Consider the following 8,145-nt stretch of genomic DNA (forward strand, 5'->3'; position numbering starts at 1 on the left):
TAAATTGTCCAGACTGATTTAAAAAAAAAAACCCTCAAAGGATGGAAAATATCACCAGATCTTGTAGCAGATAGTCGGAAAATGACTTGCAAATGCGATTATAATTACTGAGCATTTTGTGTGATGAATATGCCCAAATTTGGGAACTGCAATTCTATTCTTCCTGGTTCTCCTTTCAGAGGAAGTATTAAAGCATTTGCTTTTCAGGGTTTATTACAAAGTCAAACAATCTTTGTAAATAAATACAGTTGAGAAATAAATACAGTTGAGAAATGTTTGTGAACTCTTGGAAGGTAACATTGTACCCTAATGGTAGGACTTAGAAAGGGAAGTGAATGCTATCACCAGGCTGGGCAAGGAAGTAAATGTTGTTACCAGGCTAAGCTTTTCTGGGAAGCAGTTTCTGAACACACTAACTCTCAGGATCACAATATACCTTGCTAAGGAAGGTAAAACTAGACAACTTGAATCAATAAGTAAATACCGTTGAGTAAATTACTTGCAGCTTCAGGAAATTGTATCCTGTTTCAGGAAGAACTGCAGCCACCACAGGAAGGGGGAAACTTTTCATTTGCTCCTTGATCTTTCTTGTGCTCCACATATTACACATTTACTTTTTACAGAGAATCAGCAGATTTTTTTTCCTGAAAGGACTGTTTTCATCCTGACTTTTGCTCAATTTTCATTTTCATTTCAATTTTCATTTTACAATCCAATATTTGTATTTTAATGAAGACATTCATTGACAAATAAGTATCAAAAATGAAAATAGCACAGGTTTTTTGTTTGTATGTTTGTTTTGATTTCTGTTTTTGTTATTGTTTTCCACCTAGAACATATATAGGCAGAGGCTGAGATTACAATTGTGTGGAGAAATGTGGGAAACAGAATTTTCAGTACTCAGCCATTAGAATGGGCAATCAACTTTATTTACTTATTTCAATTATTATCCACACATGGCATTGTACTAAATGGTTTTGAGGACATGAAAACTGAATAGCTTACATTTTGTCCTCTATGTATATCATATTTAGTTATGGATACACATATACACAAATGATTTTAATGAAAGAGAATAAATAATATGCTATAATAAAGTACAATTGCATGCTCTCAGAAAAATCTGAGTTTAGACTAGGATGAGATGTGAACAAGCTAAAATATCATTAAAATTGTGATGCCTGAGGTTTCCCTTGAAAAGTAGGGATATTTTGGTTCAAAACTAGCGGGAGTGGGCTCCCCCTGTGGAAGTCCTGCAGGACTGTGGAATTCAGGCTCATGGAGAATTAGACAATGCAAGTCAAACATATTTGTGCTTGCTGAGGTTCTGTGTTTTAGGTTCCCATCACTGGGAAAAGTATGATGTAAATTAACTTAAGTAACAGCTTCTTTTGCTCATGGTTTTGGGGATTTCACTGCACGGTTACCGGGCTTTGCTGTTTTGAGCCTCTGGGATGCACAGTTGGTCAAAGTAAGAGTATAAAGCGTGAACCTGTTCAACAAAGCAAAGAAGGGGAAGGCTGGGAGTCCCAAATACCATTTCAAATGTGTTCTCCTATCAACCTCAGTGCCTCTACTGGGTCCTTCCCCCTGAAAGTTCTGCCACCTACTATCAGATCCCCAGGACAGTGGCAATGGTAGCCTTGTGCACTCTTCTATTATTTACTCGAAAATATTAAGAAATATTCTGTAGATGCCTGAGCCTACTGATAGTATTGAATAGTATATATATTTTTATATAAGCACATACTTACGACAGAGTGTGTACATTAGGCAAGTAAGAGATTAATGACTATCGCCTACAATAAATTAGAAAAATCATAAAAGTGTGATAAAATTATTTAAAGCTCTGCATAAGTTAATTATTTGTGGAATTGTACACTTAATATTATCAGTCCAAAGGACCAGGGAAAACTAGACCATGAGTAAGAAAAGGTCTTCAGACTACCTTAGAGTGAGCTAAAATTCATCATCTATGATCTAAGAAGCATGTACCAACACCAGCATTCTGCTGAGATTAGAATCATTCTATAAACTCAAGGTATCTAGCACCTCCAGAAAAAAAGCCATCCAGCTTCCTTCCTTTGTCTTCAAAATCTATGTATTTTTCTTAAATAACATACAGAAAGAAGAACTTAACATGACATTCTTAAGAAAAAAATCATGTATTTTGCTAGAATGTTAATGAGGAAAAGTCTTCCCAATAACCAATTACTTGGTTACTGGTGGTTTTTGAGAAGGATTATGAACCAATAGCTACTGAAATATGCGGGAGACATATTGAAGTGGTTGCTTATTAACACAGGTTTATAAAGCTTTTCCCTGAACCAAAATCTATATTAGTCTTGTTTCTAAAGGTGGTTAAACCTCTTTTGGGCAGTTGGGAATATAGATCAGGGGAAGAACACTTGCCTAACATGTATGAGGACCCAAGCAAATCCCAGCATTGAACTGAAAACAAAAGAAAAATGTGAAATTATTCTCCAATTCTGTTTTGTTCAGTACATGGGCTTGTGAATTAAACTCACACAAGACAGAGTACCAATAGGAAAACAGTCAAGACAACAAAAAGTAGTGATTGTTATTCACATAGGTATACCAGAAGCTCACATAAAATCTCTCTCAAGGTTCCAATTAGAGTTTGGGGCTTTGTGTAACATCATCATAGAGGAAGAAGAAAGAAATCAGGTCATTTCTGTTTCAATAAATGGAATTTGGGAAATAAAAAGGAGCCTTTAAATATTAGACGGCAGTTTTCATGGAGATGCCAGTTTTATGGTGATGAGTCAGTTCTGGGTTGCGCTCATGCAGACAACTGACAACAATTAAATCTTTTAAATCTCCTTTATGTTATATTTTGAAGCTTTGCTTTTAGGCAGGCGATCCCAGGAACTCACATGCATGCCTCCTAACTTCTCTCTCTCTCTCTCTCTCTCTCTCTCTCTCTCTCTCTCTCTCTCTCTCTCAATATATTCTGCTTGATATATATATATATCCAAATAGTATCCTTAGGTATTTAGGATTATCTAACTTAAAACAAAAATCAATTATATGGACATTGTAGATTAATATTTGAATTATAATATCCATTTACTGAACTTGGCATGGGATTCTAACGCTGTCTTTCAATGTCTGTGTATATGGTGACGCTGGGATTCATCTGTTTATCTTCTGTTCTAGTTTTCTTCCTATTGCTGTAATAAGGCTCCTTCTATATCAATTACCAATTAAGAAAATGCCTTAGAGACACGGCCATAGGCCAGTGTGATCTGGGTAATTCTTCAGTTGAGAGTCCCTTTTCAGGTGACTCCAGTTGTGTCAAGTGGATGGCTGAAGCTCACTCTGGCACCCAAAACCTCTATATCTAAACCCAAATGTTGTATTTGACTTTTTATGGTTTAAATAGTGTAGTAGATAGAAAAATAGGGATTTAAAATATTGGTCAACAATAGATTAGATTTCTTTGAAAACATGATTTCTCATTTAAATACAAATCTTTGGTTTTTATTTCATACATATTTTTGTTCATAAAAATATTTCATGCTATTTTAGGGTCAAATCTACACCAAAAAATTATTATCATATGCCAATCTTTTAATTTGAACCATATAAAGTTGATAGTTTATAGGTAAAGGTATAGAAATATTCCCAATTACATGTCTACTGTTTTTTTTTGTTGTTTTTTTTTTTGGGGGGGGGGTAACTGGAACACACAAACAAGTAAATCAAACATGACAATAACATGGGCAGGAATTTTGGATTTTACATTTAATTTCCATCTCTTTTCTCCACAGCTGAGCCCGGTGTTATTGACAGTTTAGTGTTGTCAGATTGACTAAATGGACTGGGGCTTCACTTCTAAGTGGCTCTTCAAACGGAAAGCTGAAAGAACTGTGTCACCTTAATGGAGAAAGACTAAGAAGATTCTCTCTCTGAATATATCTAGTGGAAGTGTGAATGGAAGAGGGACGAATTTTATGCTGACTAAAATAAAAAAATGAAATCAATTGAAAAATTTCTATTCAAAGACACTTCAAAATAAACACTGAAATATTTATTGCCTTCAAGAAAAAAAAAACATTACTCTAGATATATCCCCAATTAGTTCCTTCTGAGCTAAGTAAAAAATCCTGGGGCTGATACTGGCAGATACTTTCTGACAACTGGGCCAAACCTCCAGGATTTCTATCAACTTCCAAACACAGGGAAGGCCCAGACTCTGTGCCATATGGAATTGCAGACGGGAAATTCAGACACCCAAATGTGCACAGTAGTGAGTGAGCTGGGATGGCTATGTAACTGGTAGGTGGCAAGAAGAATTCAGCATCATGCCTTCTTCTAGGAGGAAGAAGTCTAGAAGGGACAAGCAGATGTTTAATTCCAGGTATTTACTTGGTTGTATTCGACCCACTCCCTGATACCATATACACCCCAAGCAGGGTTGCCAGGCCTTGTTTAATATGGATTTATATTTTTTGAGTAGATGACAAACAGTAAAGAAGGTTGTGTTCCAAAGTCATCTTAGATGATTGGAATTTCTGATAATCTAAGGCAGGGAAACCTCCTCCCCTCAGCACTTCCCATGGGCTAAGTCTGATTATTTTGGAAGGAAAGGTGAGATAAAATTGCTTCACTTTGGCAAGTATTTTATGTTGTTCTTTGGTGATCAATGTTTCTTTCATACATTTTGGGAAATGGGCTACAGTAATATCTGTGGGTATCAGTGTGTCCTGCTGACACAGGGGAAGATGAGAGGTCAAACCTTGACTTTCGGCGAGCTTCTTGGGGTAAGTAAATATAACCTTGTATCTCTTGTTGCCAGTCTCAAGGTATTATTTTATGAACACTGTATAATCCATGGGACTCTCCTTTCGTTTATTACTTGGAGGAAAAAGTAAAAGTAGGATTTTCCCTTTTGATACTGATCTAATCTCCTTGGAGCAGGTATCTACAACGCCAAGTTTCTATCGGTGCTATAGACAGCAGTGCCCTGCACCCCAGTTAGTTTTCTCCTTGGGAGAAAATTTGTGTTATTGGGAAAGGAGCTACTTGAGTTAGTGTTGCAAAAGTCTTCCTGGGAGACATGAACAAATGTCTGTTTTCCAGACAGGGAATCAAGAGGAGAGCAAATAAATGATTTCACCCCAGTTTAACTTGGTGAAGCAACAAATGCAATTGGAATGACTTATTGGGCTATAGGTGATGGGTCATTTACAGGAGCATGGGAAACTTACCAACAGCCACACTACTACAGAAAAGATTTTCCCCACCCCAGCAACTGCCAGTCACTTATATATAGCATGAATTGTTAGAAGGTCTTATTAGTAAAAAAAAAAAAAAAAAACCTGGAGCCAGGTATCAGGGGTGAATGCTGGAAGATCAGAGGGACAGAACAGGTCACAGCTAACCTCACCTCACCAACTTCTCAGCTGATCCTGTTTCCTCAAACTGGAAGCCTCTGAGTCCTCATGCGAATGAATCTCAGCTGAACTGCTGCTAAAAGCCTAAAAGTTTAACCAGGCTCTAGTTCCTGGTCCTCATGCCTTACATACCTTTCTGCTTCCTGCCATCACTTCCTGGGATTAAAGGTGTGTGTCACCATGCCTGGCTGTTTCCAGTGTGGCTTTGAATTCACAGAGATCCGAACAGATTTCTGCCTTTGGAATGCTAGGATTAAAGGTGTATGTGCCACCATTTTCTGGCCTCTATATCTAGTGGCTATTCTGTTCTCTGACCCCAGAGAAGTTTATTAGGGTGCACAATATATTTGGGAACACAACATCACCACACATGTAAACTTGGGAAGAAGCAAGCCTTGTGAGCCTTTCTTCCTAGGATGGAATATTGATGGGCCCAATCTTCTGTGGATTTTATGGGAGTAATCATAGCCAGTGAAATTTGAAGATAGCAAGAACCTCATCTCACTAGGAGGACAGCATTCCATAACAATTAGTAAATCTTTCTCTTTGGGAGCCTGGTCCTTACTCAATGTTTCTTTAAAGCTATTGAAATGGACTGGAGGGATTACTAAATGACTAAGAGCTTAAAGTGCTCTTGCAGAGGACCAGAGTTCAGTTTCTAACATCAATGTTTAGCATCTCACAATTGCCGGTATCGACATCTCCTGGGGGATCCAATGTCTCTGACTTCAAGGGTACCGTCACTCATTTACACATACCTATATAAACACACACACACACACACACACACACACACACACACACACACACCTTAAAAAAAAAGCTGTTAACAAAAGCATACAGTAGAGCAGTTGAGATCCTAACCCATATGATGGTTGATCTGCACAGTCTAATAGAGGCTCAGTACTGAGTCTTTTTCTTGTCTAGGTTAAACATTTCCAGCCCTGTTTGCACATGACAGTTTTGCAACCTTTCAACACACTTCTCACCTCCCTACAAATTATAACAGTATGGTCCCATGGTAAAGACATTTCACAAAAGGTATTTTTCAGACAATGTATGTTCAGTTCTTGAAAAGGAATCACACTAGTCTGTGGGCAGTTTGAAAGGGGACATGCAGGAAGCTACTTCTGTGACATAGGATTCTAGCCACTAATAACAAGGATGTTGCAAGGGAAAGGAACTATGATATCCCAAGGTCCTGTTGCTTCATTTATGGCTTGTTTGACTTTCTGGAAAGTAATATTCATTCGTGTTAAGAAACAGAATGGTTTGAGATCATGAACACAGAAAATGCTGGAGTCAAGAATAGAGCAACATTTGCTAGTTTGCCTCTCCTTCCTCTTATCCATGGCATTTCATACCCACTGATATCAACAGTGTGGGGATCAAGTGACTGCAAAGACTGTGGTTAAAGGCATCAGAAGATTCATGAACAATTCTTTCCACTACTTGTGTGGTGCTGAGGTATTGGCCCTAGAGTATCATGAGCATTAAGGGCTTGAAGCCATACAACTTTGTTCTCCATTTATTTGCTCTCTAGTTTCATGGTGATGGTCAAGGCTTAAAGCCAATGAAACAACTTCGACTTTTCCGCTGGAGCACAAGGGCTAGCTATTTGGAGAAGCTTATGGAAGTGCATCATGGGATATAGCATCTTTCTGTGAACACCGCATGAAGGTATTCTGAATACTTTTCACTTTTACTCATAAAATTTGATCAAAACCACAGCGAAAGTGCAACTTTTGTGTTTTGATTTCAAGTGTGTCTTTGAAGGAGCCTCTGAAGATGGATCAGGGACCTAACTATTAACTACTTCTAGCAAATGCTCCCAAAGGGCATCACGAGCTCACTATGGTTTGGGAAAAAAAATCTGCTTAAAAGTATTAGAAAGGAAGAATAACTATTGAATAGGATATTTAGAATGAAAAACTGGACACAAACTGTGCTGTCCACTTTGAAATCATTTAAAGCACAGGAATGTGGATGGCTCTGTATAGCGCAAAGCTGACTGATATGCCTTCTCACTGAAGATAATGAAAACCCCACTGTGAGTGCTTGTCAGGGTCTCTTTGAAAACTGCATTTCTTTTGCACTCCCTCGAGCACACTCATGTATCTCAGCCTCATCTGACACTGACACAGTCTTCTAGGAAATGCTGGAGATGTACTGTTTTTATGCAACATGGCCACCTATCCTCAACACCAGTGTGCAGTTTAGCAAGACAGAGCTGTGACTTTTTCTCACTGCTGCTGTTGTGACTGGAGAGGATTGGAGATTTCCAAGGATCCAATCTAGGCAATCACTTCTATAAGATTATCTCACTGTTGGGCTTCCTGTCATATATTTGTTTCTAAGAAGAAATAACAGATTTCAAATCTTTAAGCATGAAAGTAACATTTGTTTATGGTGCAGATAACATCATTGATAACTTTGAATGTGTGTGTGTGTGTGTGTGTGTGTGTGTGTGTGTGTGTTTGTGTGTGTGTTGGGGGGGTAAATGCTCATAGCCTATTCCATGAGAAATCTCTAAATGAAAATTAAAAAAAAAAACTAATTTTTTTACAAACTATAATTACTTTAATTACAGGATAATTATATAAATAATGCATTTGAATGTAGGTTTCAGTTTTCTTTGTTTTCTAAATATTATCATCTTTCACTGTTTTCAGATGTGTAAACAGGAAACATTCGAGTTTAGATGAAGAGCAGGTGAACTGCCTGT

General features: G+C 37.7%; 1 long non-coding RNA gene across 2 annotated transcripts in view; it reads left to right on the forward strand.

Annotated features, from left to right (window-relative positions):
- LOC119088104 overlaps positions 1-7,894 on the forward strand; it is a 121,785-nt gene extending 113,891 nt beyond the window's left edge. For both annotated transcript variants that reach the window (XR_005091693.1, XR_005091694.1), the window contains exons 5-6: positions 3,795-4,384; positions 6,964-7,894. This is a non-coding gene — a long non-coding RNA (uncharacterized LOC119088104). The remainder of the gene's footprint in view (positions 1-3,794; positions 4,385-6,963) is intronic.
- The last annotated feature ends 251 nt before the right edge of the window (positions 7,895-8,145 follow it).

This window comes from Peromyscus leucopus, chromosome 5, assembly GCF_004664715.2.
Source record: "Peromyscus leucopus breed LL Stock chromosome 5, UCI_PerLeu_2.1, whole genome shotgun sequence".
NCBI lineage: Eukaryota > Metazoa > Chordata > Mammalia > Rodentia > Cricetidae > Peromyscus > Peromyscus leucopus.